Source organism: Lagenorhynchus albirostris, chromosome 9, assembly GCF_949774975.1.
Source record: "Lagenorhynchus albirostris chromosome 9, mLagAlb1.1, whole genome shotgun sequence".
NCBI classification, from domain to species: Eukaryota; Metazoa; Chordata; class Mammalia; order Artiodactyla; family Delphinidae; genus Lagenorhynchus; species Lagenorhynchus albirostris.
In genome coordinates this window covers 107,888,524-107,902,720 of record NC_083103.1, presented here as the reverse complement: position 1 = coordinate 107,902,720, position 14,197 = coordinate 107,888,524, and the positions used below count along the sequence as shown (strand labels likewise).

Genomic DNA, 14,197 nt, shown 5'->3' with positions numbered 1-14,197 from the left:
TCTTGCCAGGGCTCCTGGTCCAGGGCTCAGTGAACCAAAGCAGAAATTTCACTCCCAGTCCCCCTTCCTTCCCGCTGGTGTCACCCTCATCTTCACTCTCGTCTGCCCCAGACACGTCCTGGCTACAAGGCCAAGGGCTTAGGAAGATCCAGGAGTGCCGGCACGGGGTCCAGCATCTGCCCTGGGCGTGTGGGCTCACGTGGGCCCTGCTCCCAGGCTCCTGTGGGCTTGTGCCTGGGAGAGCTCCTCTCTGCTCCTGGGCCCTGGAGCCGTGCCAAGCCGCTGCCAGGACGGGAGGCCCTGTGGTGCGGATGGGCTGCTCTTGAATCTGCGATACCCCAGCTCCACTGCCCCGAGGCAACCCCCACTAGCACCCTGAGCCGGGCGTGGGAAGGCCGGGTTTGGCCGAGCCTGAGTCCTCAGTGAGCTGTGCCATGGTGGCTGGTACAGGCCGGGGTAGCACAAGGAGGGCGGGCAGCACGCTGGGGCCAGTGCCAGCTATGGAAGGAGGCCAGCAGCTGGCCTCTAGCTGGCTTCTGTCCACAGGAGCATGTGAGAGGTGATGGGGCCATTCTGTAGGAGGGCTGTCTGGCTTTGGGGCTCAGAACAGTCTCAGATTCAGCTCAGAGCTTTTATTCCTTTAGCTCAGCGCTAATGAGCCCAGGACAGGGCCTGTCTCCCTGGTCGTCCTCCCGCAGCACTATTTAGAGAAGACATTCCACTGGGACACCTGGTACTTTGCAGAGCAGACGAACATTTCTGGACTTTCTGGGGGGAGAGGGAGGCTGAGGCTGGAATACCAGGAAAAGGGCCTCCTGCCAGCAGGCTCGGGGCCTTGGAAGCTCGGGGTTCCCCTAGGTGGACGGCGATGGGGTGGATGAGGGCCCCAGGTAAGCCTTCTGCAGGGGTGAGTGTGCGGGGCCCCTCCTCCCTTCTCCCTCCTCGGGCCCTGCAGTTTCCCGAAGGCAGGCTGGCCTGGAGGCCTGCTTGGAGCCGGGCAGACAGGGCCTGCAGCTGAGCTGGTGTGGGGGTGGAGCCTGTGAAGTCCGCAGAGCTCCAGCCGGGCTCCGCCCCGCGGCTCGAAGGGATGACCTCACCGAGTGAGGGCTCCGGCCTGCTTGGCTGCGATCTGGAAGCTGGCACCGCGGGGCTCCAGGACTTCCTGGGTGGCCCAGGCCTGCTTCTCTGCTCATCCCCTGAATCCTGCTCGGGCCCTGGGTCTCTGCTTTGGGGTCCTGGAGCCGGCACCTGGATATTCAGACGTCCAAGTCTGGGGCTCGGTTCTTCCGCCAGAGACCATCCCTGGGGCAGGCGGCCGGGCGTTCCTCCCCACCCGGCCCGCACAGGCTGCTCCGTGGTTCTGAGGCTCCACGGAGGGGGCCTCGACCCCTGGTTCCGGCCAGGCGACAGTCAGCCGCAGCAACTCCACCGTGCCCTGCCGTGGGTCCACACCCCCCCACCCCGCTGGGGGCCGGGGGCGCCTGCCGTGGGTCCACACCTCCCCACCCCGCTGGGGGCCGGGGGCGCCTGCCGTGGGTCCACACCCCCCCACCCCGCTGGGGGCCGGGGGCGCCTGCCGTGGGTCCACACCCCCCCACACCGCTGGGTGCCGGGGGCGCCTGCCGTGGGTCCACACCCCCCCACCCCGCTGGGTGCCGGGGGCGCCTGCCGTGGGTCCACACCCCCCCACACCGCTGGGTGCCGGGGGCGCCTGCCGTGGGTCCACACCCCCCCACCCCGCTGGGGGCCGGTGGCGCCTGCTTGCGGAGCATATGCTTGGCTGGTTGCTTGATGTCTGCTGTTTATCCGTCTCTTCCCACTTAACTTCTGTTCCCGCCAGGCCCATCTGGCTCCCTGGTACCTGTCTTTCCCGCGGGTGCCCCCCTCCCCGCTGTCCTCCTCCACCACTTCCCTCCCAGGGCCTGGCTCTCCCCTCTGGGCCACCGAGGGAGCCCTTGACCTTGGGTGGAGGGGCAGTGAGGGGCATCGGTGTCCCTGTAGTGTTCGGGCCGCCCTTGGGAAGGGAGGTTGAGGTGGGTGGTGGAGGGTAGCGTGGGAGGGGCCTGGACTGAGGAGGGGGCTGGGGCCTGTGGGAACCCCGCCCTCCCCGGTCATTCTCAGCGTCCTTCCCATCAAGGGCTTTGCTGGGTTGCGGAGGGGCCGGGGTGTGGGTGGGACACCATGTAGATACTGCCCTCGTCCCGAAGCAGGGGGAGGAAAGTGACCGTGAGTAGCAGCAGGAGAGAATGAGGACAGGGAAGCCCCAGAACCCGGGGTGGACCCCAGCCCTTCCTGCTGAGCGGGGCCGTGGCAGTCTGGTGGTTTGGGTGAAAGGAAAGTCGGTGGCAGCGAGAAGCTGCAGGTGCTCCCGGTGGGCACGACGGGACAGGCTGGCCTCCCCTCGGCCGGCAGTTCGGGCCCGCCCCGGCCCATCGCCCCCGAGTCATTGCCCCTCCCCTGGCCTCCTGCCTGCTTGCACACCCGCACACACATTGCACACACTCACCCCCAGAGCGCATCTCCCCGGTGAGATGTGGTGGCTTCTGCCTCCACCAGGACCCACGAGGGGCTGGCGGAGCCTGAAGGAGGGTGGAGAGGAGGGAACAGAACCTCGCGGGGCAGGGACTGGGTCGCTCCTCCGGGCTGCGCTGGGCCCGAGTCAACAAGGATCCGCCGCATGCTCCCTGGAAGCGTCTGCTTCCCTCGGAAGCCGCGGGGCTTGGCGGCCAGGCCTTGCCGTGTGCTGCTCCGTCTGGCCGCTCCGCCGGCTGCTGGCCCGCTCCCTTGGCCTCTATTCCTCTTCCCTTTCCTTTCTCCTGAGCCTCCTTTTTCCTGCCTCTCCCCCCATCCCTGTCCAGCCACGTCCATCCGTGCCACAGTCCCACCTTCCTCCCCTCGGCCTTCATCCATCCAGTTTCTTCTCGCGTCTCTGCTGTTTCTCCCGTGTTCAGATTCTCTCCATCATACATATTCAGCAGCTCCTTGAAAATCCACCTAGACTATTCTCAGTGCTAACAGCCTGGATCTGCTTCAGGAATAAAGAATAAAACTTCTCACCCCATAATTCTGCGTCCCTGTCTCCGACCCCAGCCTGGATTAACTGCCTGGCAAGTGTCGGTGAGGCCGCCTACCCTCTCGGTGCCTCCTCCAGTGTGAGGCCTGCGCTGCAGGGCGAGGACCAGCAAGACAGTGAGGTCAGGGGGCAGGAAGCCCCACACCTCGGGGACGGGTTCCCGTGGAAGGGATTTGAGGAGCTCAGTCCTAGAAATTAACGTAGGCCCCAAGCACCTGACCCTTTGGTGACTGACAATCCTTTTACACCTGCCCTATTGCACCCCCCTTACAACTCGTGTGGGAGGTTCAGAAACGAAGGAACTGTGGCTTCGGGCCGGGACTTGCTCCACCAGCACCTGCAGCGCTGGACAAACAGCTGGGCTTGGGATGCCAGCCCTTGGCCGTGGCCGGTGAAGGACAGAGAAAAGTGGCAGTTGAGGGAGGAGGGCCTGAGACACTGCCCCCCGGCCCCCCCGGGGGGAGGGGACAACAGGGAGGAGGGGGGAGCAGGCCCGGAGGGGCCACAAGCCTGGGAGGTGGGGCGGGGCTCACGATCCCCCGGCCCCCCTGGTTGCCGGCTCCTCTCTCTGCCTTTTTATCTTCTGGCCCTGGGATTCCTTCTCTGCTTTATTCTTCTTTCTCTGCCTAACCTTCACGGCACCTGCCCGTCTTCCCCCATCCTCGGGGTCCAGCCCCCACCTCTGCTCCCTTTCTCTTCCGTCTTTCCCATTCCTCACATCTCTTTGCCCCCTGACCACCTCCTCGTAAGCTGCCCGGCCTTTGTCTCTCAGTGACAACGTGGTCAGTGCAGCCTCAAGGTGGCTGGAGCGACCCTCCTTTATGAAGCCCGTGGGCTGTCGGAGGGGACCGCATCCCTCCTCCACAGCTCCTGACTCTGGTCTAAACTCCCAGGGTGGGCCCCGTGCACCCCTTCCTTATGAGCCCCGGCACCCAGCAGACGGGCACCTGGCCACACAGACTCGCCTTGAGGCTGGTCGTGGGGCCTCCGGCAGCTGCGATGCAGGCAAACCTCCTCTTCTCCAGGGAAGGCTCCCGCCAGCCCCTCCCGCCCACACAGCCAGCCTCCGATGCCCAAAGAGGACGCTTCCGCCCCGAGACACCTACCTCGGTTTTACATGGGACTCCTGGGCCAATGTCCTAATATTTTCTTAAACATTCTTTTATTTCTGTCTGGAAAAGAAAAACAAATCTAACAAACCCTTCAACACCCACTCTGTTTCAAACACTCTATCCCACCGAGGAGGTTCCGTCGGTGTGGTCCTCAGGTGGGGAAGGGCAGCCATGCCCTGTGGCTCCCTTTCATGAGTGCTGCCTTCCTTGCTGACCCCCCCTGCTCTCGTGTCCCGAGCCCTGGCCTCCTGTGCAGTGTGAGGCGTTGGAGGGAGAGCTTGGGCTCGGGGTCTCCGGGCCCCCTGCCCTGGGGCTGCAGGTGGCGTCAGTTTTAGGAGAGCAGTGAGCTGGGGCCCCTCGGATTCCCCAGGGAGATTCCCGAGGGCGCAGCTGGTGCCGTGAGAGCTCAGTGAGCCCAGCTCGGCCCGGCCGGTCCAGCTGTGAGGTCTGGGGTGCTCATGAGCCTCTCCGAGCTCAGGTCCTTATCTGTGAGGAAGCAACAGTAAGAATCCTGCATCGCCGCGTTGCCGAGAAGATGAAATGAAGAAGCAGGGGTGCGAGCACTGGGTGCATGCACAGAGCTCTAGAGAAGCAGGCGTGGAATGCCGAGGCGCCAGCACTGCACGGGGATGACGGGCATCCCCTGCCCTCGGGGAGGCTCAGCGAGGAGCACGGATGCCCGGGGCCTCCGGAGAGGCCAGCGACCTCACTGCCTATACCAGCTCCATCAGCGTCCCGTCATCTGCCTGGATGGGCACGGCTAGCACATCAACATCTTCAGACCCTCGTCTTTGGTGCCAGAGATGCGGGAACTAGGTCAGCCCATCCAGGTTGGAGGTGAGGCCCCGGCAAGAGAGCAGCCTGATCTCCTGCCTGGATGAGAAGGCAGGAGGCGGGCACAGAAAACATGATCTCACTATAAAATCGACAGATACCATTGGTGCGGGAGCAGAGGCACTGAGGAACTCTTTGTCCTTCCGCGGTCTGTGCCGTATTCTTGGGGAACCACAAGTCCTCCCGACAGCCCTTGTCGGCTTGGATCACACGTCTGCACCCAGCCTCGCGGACACATCCACTTAATACAGGTTACTTGACTGAATGACTGGGAAAGAGAAGGAACACAGAGAGGGAAATAAAGGGAAGAAGAGCTGAGCTGTTCTATATGATCCGTCGTGTGGAAGGCCCGAGCTTCCCGGCTTTTGTGCTGATTGGGGCACAATTTAAATTCGACTTCCTGCCTCAAAAGGAATCATAGCACCAACAAACCAAATGCCTTGCGCACTTTGCATTTTGGCAGGTTGGCACAGGACAGGGGCACCTGGCTGCTGGGGGTGGAGGCATCGCTGGGTTGGGAGGGGGCCGAGGAACTGCAGAGCTTGGAGGACAGTGCAGGGTGTTAGGATGGGCCAGCTAGTCCAGAGACTACAGGAGAGGAAGCCGAGGCCCAGACGCTCAAGATCACCCAGCTTGTTGGTGGCAGAAGTGGGAACAGCGCAAAGATCTTCTGACCCCCAATCTTGAGCGCTTCGCAGGATTGCAAGCTGCCCCCTAAGAAACAGTTCCAAAAGGGGACATGACTCCAGAGACAGGCTGAGCTTGGTCAGAAGGCGTCCATCCCAGAGAGAGGGGTACTGAGGACACCCTGAGATCCTGCCGTGGCCTGCAGATGTGAAGGCTTCCCAAGGAAGCAGAGATATGGAGGAAAGTTTGGAGATGCACAGCCTGCAGCTTGGGGCAGAGACCCCGTCTCCAGGCTTCCCCGATGACCCTCCTTTGTACTCAGGCTTGGTGAGGACCCCAGTCTCCACCTCTGCTGTGGTCGGAGCGGGGGATGGGGTGAGAGCCTTGCGCTGGCTTCTGCTTGTTGGCTGTGCCTCCTGGTCTCCTGTTTGGATGGAGCCAGGAGGGAAAGAAGGATGGAAAGAGAAATAAGAGTAGCTGGAGGATGAAGGATGCCCATCTGCCGTGTAGTGATGGGGCCTGAGGAGGAAGGAGGCTATGTAGGCTCCCAGCTAAGAGGCTGAATCGGGGCTCCCTGGCGTCCACAGGCCCGAGGAGCAGCCCGTGCTTGTGGGAGGTCAGAGAATAGAAGAGAAACCTGACAGACTTGGAGCCAGTTAAATCTGGGCTGAAGTCCTGCTGTTCTGGGTCAAATCGCCAACCTCTCTGAGCTCACTCCCTAACACGGGTAGCACTACCAACCTTAAAGGGTTCGAGTGAAGATTCAACAATAAAGTTCCAGCCCAGCTCCTGTGAAGCATCTCCACTCGGAGCACAGAAAACAGCACCCGGCCCACGATCCTGGGTTACTGGGACATCCGCGGGCTGGTGCACGCCGCCCGCCTGCTCCCAGAGTACACAGACGCGAACGACGTGGAGAGGACGTACACGATGGGGGATGCTCCCGACTATGACAGGAGCCAGCGGCTGAGTGAGAAATCCAAGCTGGGCCTGGACTTCCCCAATCTGCCCCACTTGACTGACGCGGCTCACGAGCTCACCCAGAGCAACGCCATCCTTCGCAAGCACGACCTGCGGCGAGACAGAGCAAGAGAAGATTCGCGTGGATGTAGGAGAACCAGGTTTTGGATGTCCGCTTGTACATGGCCAGGACCTGCTACAGCTCTGACCGTGAGAAACTGAAGCCTGCGTGCTTGAAGGAGACCCCTGGAAAGATGAGGCTCTTCTCAGATTTTCTGGGGAAGAGGCCTTGGTTTGCAGGGAGCAAGCTCACCTATGTGGACTTCCTGGCTATAACATCCCGCTGTGCACTGCATACGTGAGCCCGAGCGCCTGCATGAGTTCCCAAACCTGAAAGACTTCATTTCCCATTTTGAGGGCCTGAAGAAGATCTCTGCCTACATGAAGTCCACTCACTTGCCTCCAGGCCCTCTGTTTCTAAAGATTGCTCTATGTGGGGCAACAAGTAGTGTCCTGGAACCAGGAGATGGGAGTGGGGAGCTGGTGCCCTGGAAAACAGCTGGATCTCGTGCACCCAGAACCATCTGTCTTTTTCTTCCTCCTTCTGTTCACTCTAGATGCCTTCTCGGCCCCCTTATCTCCCTCCCAACTCCCTTTTCATCTATCCTTTAAAGCTTCCGTCCCCACTTTTCTTCAGCAAAGTTCCTCCCCACCCCACATGGTCCCTCCTGCACTAAAGACAACCAGATGACCCTTCCCTTCCATGGTGGCTTCTGCTATGGGGAGCCCAGCCAGACCCCTGGCCCATAGCGCTCGCTCTGAGCTCCCAGCCCTGCCCTGAAGACCGGAATTGGCCTGGTGTGCCGGCCCTGCTTCCCGGTGTGGTTCCAGCCCAGCCCTGTCTGAACCCCAGTAAAGCTTTCAACATACCTGCAGGAAAAAGAAAAAAGATTCAGCAATAAATGTACTAGAATCCCTGGAGCGTAGTAGGTGCTTCTAACTGCTAGTCCCCTTCCTCTCATGATCCCAGCTGGCCCAGCCCCCTCGCTTTGCCCTCCAAGCTTCTGAGAGCCGAGACCAGGTGATGTCCTCCAGGCGCCCCAGTTGTTCTGACAGAGGAGGGCCCAGTGATTCCTGTCCAGGGTCTTCTTCCTGTGGAGCTTCCTGGAGTCACCGCCAGGCACCAGAGCCCCGGTCACAGACTCTCGGGCACGTGTCTTAAAGACAATGATGCAAAGTGGTCGCACAGCAGATCCCGGGGTTCAGGAGAAATGTAACTGTTGGTCTAAAGCCACAGGTCACCAATGCACAGCGAGGGGGCACTGTGACCGCGAGCGCCCTGAACCCCAGACCGGCTCGGACGGACCTGCCCTTGTCTGGAGAGGTGAACAGGTCATAGCCCCGCAGCCTTGGTCCCTCTGCCACCTGCTGGCACGTCAGTAAGAGACGGATTTGCAGGCAGACAGACGTCAGTTCAAATCTCAGCTTTATCACCTTGCGGCCGCACGACGTGGGCAAGTGGCTTGGTCTCCCTAAGCCCAGCTCTCTGGTCTCAAAAGGAGGACGATGGCTCACTCGGAAGGCGGCCTCCAAGAGCAAGCCGCGAGAGGCACACCATTTAATCACCACCCAGTGGAGATGACTGGACGGTGCTTCAGATGCTGGTGGTGTTCAGTGGCCCGACAGCCAGACCAGTGACTGGTGGCCTTGACAGTGTACTTCACTAACCTCTGACCTCCTCTGTCCCTTTGCCTCGCTTAAATCAGACCCAGTGCCATTAAGTCCCGATCTCCTGACTCCTCCTGTCAGCCTGACCCTCCGCGGTCCCCGCATCTTCTGAGTGGCCCTGCTGGAAAAGACCCATCCCACCTGGCCGCTGGCTCACCTGGGGCACAGCAGGTAGGTCTCCCTCCTAGGGTGACTCTTGGGCCAGGAGCCAGTGGTCCCTGGCAGGAGGGGGCGGGGCCCCTGGAAGAGGGGTGAGCGTCCTGCTTCTGGGGTCGGGCCTCCGCTTGGGAGCTGGCTCAGGCCCGTCACCGGTCGCTCAGCCTCCCGGGGAGCCTGCCGTGTGGGGTGTGTGACCAGCCCTTTGCCCTCTGTGCCCCTGGCCTGCAACCAGCAGACCCATTCACACCTCAGTTAGCCACTTAGGGAGAAGAAAGAGCAGGGGGAGCTGGAGAAATCTGTCCAGACCCTGATGAATAGTTTCCCAAGCCTGCCAGTTGCCATGGCAGCCAGCTGGGAGCACCGTTTCCAGGGCCCGAGGCGCTCAGACCTGCATAAGGGGCAGCTCTGCTGGGCTGCTGCCCACTCACCTCCCCCACCCAGCCTCCTGGCTCCTTAGCAACTGCCGTCACCAGCGCCATCGCCGCCACCGCTGCAGCTTCTGCACTGGCGGCTGGGCGTGGGAGTGGGGCGCTGTCCAGAGATGCTCTTGGGGGAGGCAGGGAGTGCATGTCCAGCAGAGCTGAGGTGCTTATGAGGTTGGGAGGGGAAAGCCTGGGCCAGCCTTGCTGCCACGGCCCCGGGATCCTTCGTGACTACATGGAAAAGCAGCTCGTAATCTTGGGGTCGGATGATCACCCCTGATTTCTAAGAACATGTTTGTGTATCTCTGTGTATGTGGATTTTTCTGAGAAAGAGTTTATAGTTTTTATCCAACTCTCAAAGAAGACTAAGATCCCCAGTAGGTAAGAGCCGCAATTACAGAGGCTTTTGCTTTCAGAGTCAGAATGATCTCAGGGACTGGCTGATCCACAGGCTTGGGAGGTACGCACAGAGGAAGGGGTGAGTGCGGCAGCGTAGGGACAGACGGCGTGCTACCCGGGGACCCCCACAGGGACTGAAACCTACCATCTGCCCCACTGGGGATCTCTGGGAATACGGGGTGGGGTGACCCTCCTGACCGTCCTGAATGTTCCGTCCTTCCCGCCCTCCTCCGCCTCGCAGCTCTCCCCCGAGGTCGGCCGTGTAAACCATGCGTGTTTGCTGTGCCCAGGCCCTGAGCTCCGCATCTTACACACCCTGTCCACAGGGTCCCATCAACCCTCACGCCGGGGGAGTACGTTCCCTCACCACTGCTGTTTAGAGATGAGAATATTGAAGCAACAAAAAAGTAAGCCATCTGCCAAGTCGATGCAGTTAGGCGTCGGAGGGGCGAGGGGCCGTGGACCAGGGCGCCCCGGCCTGACCCCAGCCTGCGAGCTCGGGGCCCGGTCTCTGGTCTCCCAGCCACACACCGAGGATCCTGACGAGTCCCACCCCAAAGGAGTTAAAAGAGGCAGCACGACATTTGAAAAGCACTTAGAACAGCCCCTGCCACCAAACGAAGCAGAGGCAGAGCAGGGTCCAGCCACATTCTGTCCGGTTCTGGCGCTTAGGCGCCCCGAGAAGGTGTTCACGGTGCTTCACGTCATCTCGCCAGGGCCGGACCACGACGTGCGGAGTCCCTGCTCCACACCTGGTACCACAACACCGAGGTGGGACAGGTGCGTGGGCTCCTGGAGCTGGGTTTCCCTGTCTCCCAGGAGCAGGGGTCACAGTGTACCCTATTTTCTTGGGGGACGCTGTGTAGAGTCACTGTTGGCTATGCGCCGGTCAAAGCAAGTGACCTCAGGGAGTCCTTGTAGACTGAGCCATGCTACAGAGATGCGCCCATGCCTGTGGCTCAGGGCAGAGAGCCCGGGCTGGTGTCCCTGGGTGGGTGTCCCTGGGCAGGCAGATGGCACGGTGCCTCTGGGTACCATGTGCCTGGATCAGCAGCCAGAGCGAGGAGGCTCGGCGATTCCGAGGGAGCGGGAAGGCAGCAGGGGCCCAGCCGCCCCAGGCCTCGTTGGCAGGTGGTAGGGGGGCTGGAGAGGGAGGTGAGGGGAGCTGCGGGGGAGCCCTGGAACGCCCCCAGGCCGGGTGGGCTGTTGGCATCCTCTCAGAGGGTGATGGGGAAATGATGGCTTTATTTGTCACTGCTGAGGAGAAGCACAGGGTACCATCCGATCCGCAAGCCGAGGGATCAGTCATCTGCAGGCTCTGGGGGGAGCAATCTCACGGCCCCTCTTCTTGCCCCAGAGGCGCACGGTGTTGAGAGCAGACGGTGAGGGGGAGGCTGGTGGGTCCTGATTCCTGAGTCACTTGTCTGCCGGGCTTCCTTTTGGGGGTACCAGCAAGTACAGCACGCTCCAGCATCTTGGACAAACAAGCAGCCGGATGGCGGGGAGGCGAGGGTCAGACAAAGGAGGTGACGCCGTGAGTGACTCGCACCCAGTCAGGAGCCGTAATCAGAGGTGATTAATCCACGGAGGAGAAAGCCTGGGAGGCACGGCTGACTCAGGGCTGAAGCTTCCTCGTGGCTGCTCTGTTCCCTGCCTCACCTGCCCCGCTTGCAGGCTGGAGGGGGAGGCTTGTGGGAAAGGTGAGTGATTCAGAGGCACTTTAAAAAGCAGCGTTTCTTAAGCTGACGAGCTTCTGATTCTGAATCAAAGGTGTTGTTTTTTTTTTCTTTCATTTTCCAATGGTAATGTGAGGAGGTTGGGGTCTTTTCTGAGAATTAGGGGCGGAGCCCAGGGTGGACACTGCCAGGGCCCTGGACAGGCGAAGCAGGGATAATGCCCACACCAGAAAAGTGAGGGGTTTGGGGACGGCCCTGATGGGAGAGGCTGGCAGGTTGTCCAGTTAAGGCACTTGGCTATGAACCCAGTTTGGACTCCCTAGCTCTGCTCAGGTGACCCCACCTCTCTGAGGCTGTTTCCTCACCCGTAAGAAGAGAATAGAATTCCTGCTCATAGGGATTGTGGGGACCAGACTGTAGCAGCAGAGGCGGGCAGGGCAGCACTGAGCATCTGCCCTAAACGAAGAAGGTAACTTTTCATCAGTTTCTCGCCTCTGTTCCAAAGACAAGGAAGAAATCCGGACCAAGGGGACCAGGTTTATAGTACACTGTGGTCACAGTGGAACAGTAAGTTGGGTGACACAATGATGCAAATTGCCCCCCAAACACAATAAATATTTAACGAAAGAGGCCGCTTTCTTATCGGCAGCCGCCTTTGGGAAGGTACCAGAGGTGCACATATCTTGAAAATGCCTGACTGGCTTCTGAGGAGACCTAGATGGTACCCCTTCTGTCTTGGGGTCGGAGTCTTAGAAACTAGAAGTCGGGGAAGTGTGAACCTTCAGTGTAGAATGATCAAGATACCATTTTCATAAATAATCAAGATACTAGACCTTGGAGGTTTCATCAAATGCTCCATCTCATGCCAGGGCAACACCAAACATATACCTTGAGGAAGAGTCTAATTCTTTTCCAACTTTTCTTTTCTTTCCTTTTTTTTTTTTAATAAGCTTTTAATATTTATTTATTTATTTATGGTTGTATCAGGTCTTAGTTGTGGCTTGCAGACTCCTTAGTTGTGGCTCGCAGGCTCCTTAGACGTGGCACGTGAACTCTCAGTTGCCGCATGCATGTGAGATCTAGTTCCCCGACCAGGAATCAAACGCAGGCCCCCTGCCTTGGGAGCGCAGAGTCTTAGCCACTGTGCCACCGGGGAAGTCCCTCCAACTTTTCTTTATCCCAAAGGAGAAGCAAGAATCCTTGACGGTGAGAAGAACAAGGATGGGACTTCAAGTGGCTGCCAGAATGCCAACACGGGGTGGCTGACACGAGCTGCAAAGGTACAAAGTTCGGGATGTCACCACGTTAACCTCTAGGAGGCCTCGGCCAGAGCCTGCAGGGCGATCCCAGACCAGCGGACCACCCGGCAGTCCCCCCGTAAGATCACAGCTGAGGCCACCCACCCGAGGGGGCCAGGGCTCTGCTGGGGCTCCCGCCGAGATGCTGCCTCCATCCTGGTGTCCGTGGGCTCCCTCCTGCCCTGACCACCCCGACGGCCTGACCGTTCTGGGCACCGCTGCCATGAGCTGGCCTGTTCAGCCAGTGTGAGGCACTCACACACAGCTTTCCTTCTATTTCCCGGTGTTTATTATGACCTTGGGAAGAGCAAAGGCCATTTTTCCTTGGCAGAGGCCTGGGCTTCGGGCCTGTCTGAATTCTGGATGCAGAATGCTTCCAGAACAGCCCCACAGACCCAAGGGCTCTACAATCAGGGCCACTGAACCATCAGATTGGGAGCCAAGTCACCAAGATCCTGGTTCTTGCACCTGCCGGTGGGAGGGTCCTGGTGCCCGTGAAGCACCGTTCTCTGACCCCAGAAGCCCAGTCCTACTCCCAAGGTCCAGCTCCTCACACACGCCCCGGCCTCCACTGGCCTCAGAGCAGCAGAAAACGCTCCTGGGAAACTTCCTCCTCGCTTGGCATGTGTGGGCTGTGGCCTCTTGCCGTTGAAGGCCAGGGCAACAGCCATCAGTGTATCGATTGAGCTGCTAGTACGGGGAGAGCAGAGTGGAAAGGGGGGGTTACAGAGCTGAGGTGGGCTCTTCTAGGGCAAGGTGGCTTCTCAGACGAGGGGTCAACCAGCCGCTCCTGCCACTGTGCCAGGGAGAAGGGGAGGGGCCTGGATGGGGGGTTATCACAGTGCCCGCCCCCCATAGGAGCAGAAGGAAGGAGCAGGAAGACAAGCTGGCTTGTCTCTGTCCCCTCCAGCTGTCAGTCCCAGGCTGCCACTCAGGACACGTCCCCCATGCTAGAAGGATTTCTCCTGTCCATCCTCTAGTTGGACATTGGGTCTTGGTCCTCCTGTGAATTTCTGCCACAAGCAAAACTTGGCTGAGTCTGTGACCACGAGGCATTTAAGATGCAGAGTTTGTCCCCCCGGGGTGGGGGGAGGGGACAGGACAGAGGGTTGGGGCCCAGGATGACGCTCCGTGGGGAGCCAGAGGGGCAGGTAGCTTCAGGGTAGCTACGTGGGAGTCCAGGTGAGGGAGCTGACACCTGGCGAGATGAATCGGTTTGTTTAGGAGCTCATGCTCGTTGGCGGGAGAGCACGACTACGCTCAGGTCATCAGACGCCTGGGCCTTCCTGCCACCGCAGAGGCCGTCCCGTCCAGCATGACGTGGCGGCACAGCTCTGGGGGCGGAGTGGCAACCTGTGTAACCTCGACCCCTTTCAGGCATCCCGTGCCCGGCACTGAGTGTCACGGGAGTCCTGAGGTCTGCCTGACCTGACAGCCTCGGCGGTGGAGCACGGGGGGCACCGGACCCTTTGGGGTTTCAGCCTGGATAAGCCTCCTGACTCTGCAGGAATCAATGCTCTGTGGAAGTCCCACAGTCTCTGCTGCAGCCTCTGTGCCTCCCATTTCCTTGATCTCTCCTGCTTCCAGGGCGGCTCGTGGCTTTCCTGGCAATGCCATCACTTCCTTACACTTGGACTTGTCATCATCACACTCCCACAGCTGAGCCCGAGTGTGCCCCCCACCGCCTCCTCTCCACGCGCTGCTCCGGGTGCAGCTGCTCTGTCCCCACCAGACGTGCTCTCCAAGCCTCGCTCCTGCCCGGGGAGGGGCGCCCACCTCTCTGCAGACCAGACTCCTGCTGGCCACGTAAGCTCTTCTGCACACACTCAGCAAACGTCTTGTGCTCCCTTGCTATGTGCTGGGTACGATGCTACAACCGGGTCTCTGCCCTCGAGCAGTGCTCAGGTGA

The 14,197-nt window shown here is 60.3% G+C and overlaps 1 pseudogene; it reads left to right on the top strand.

The window, feature by feature from the left end:
* Nucleotides 1-868: 868 nt before the first annotated feature.
* LOC132526568 (glutathione S-transferase Mu 1-like) lies at nt 869-13,686 on the top strand (annotated as a pseudogene).
* The last annotated feature ends 511 nt before the right edge of the window (nt 13,687-14,197 follow it).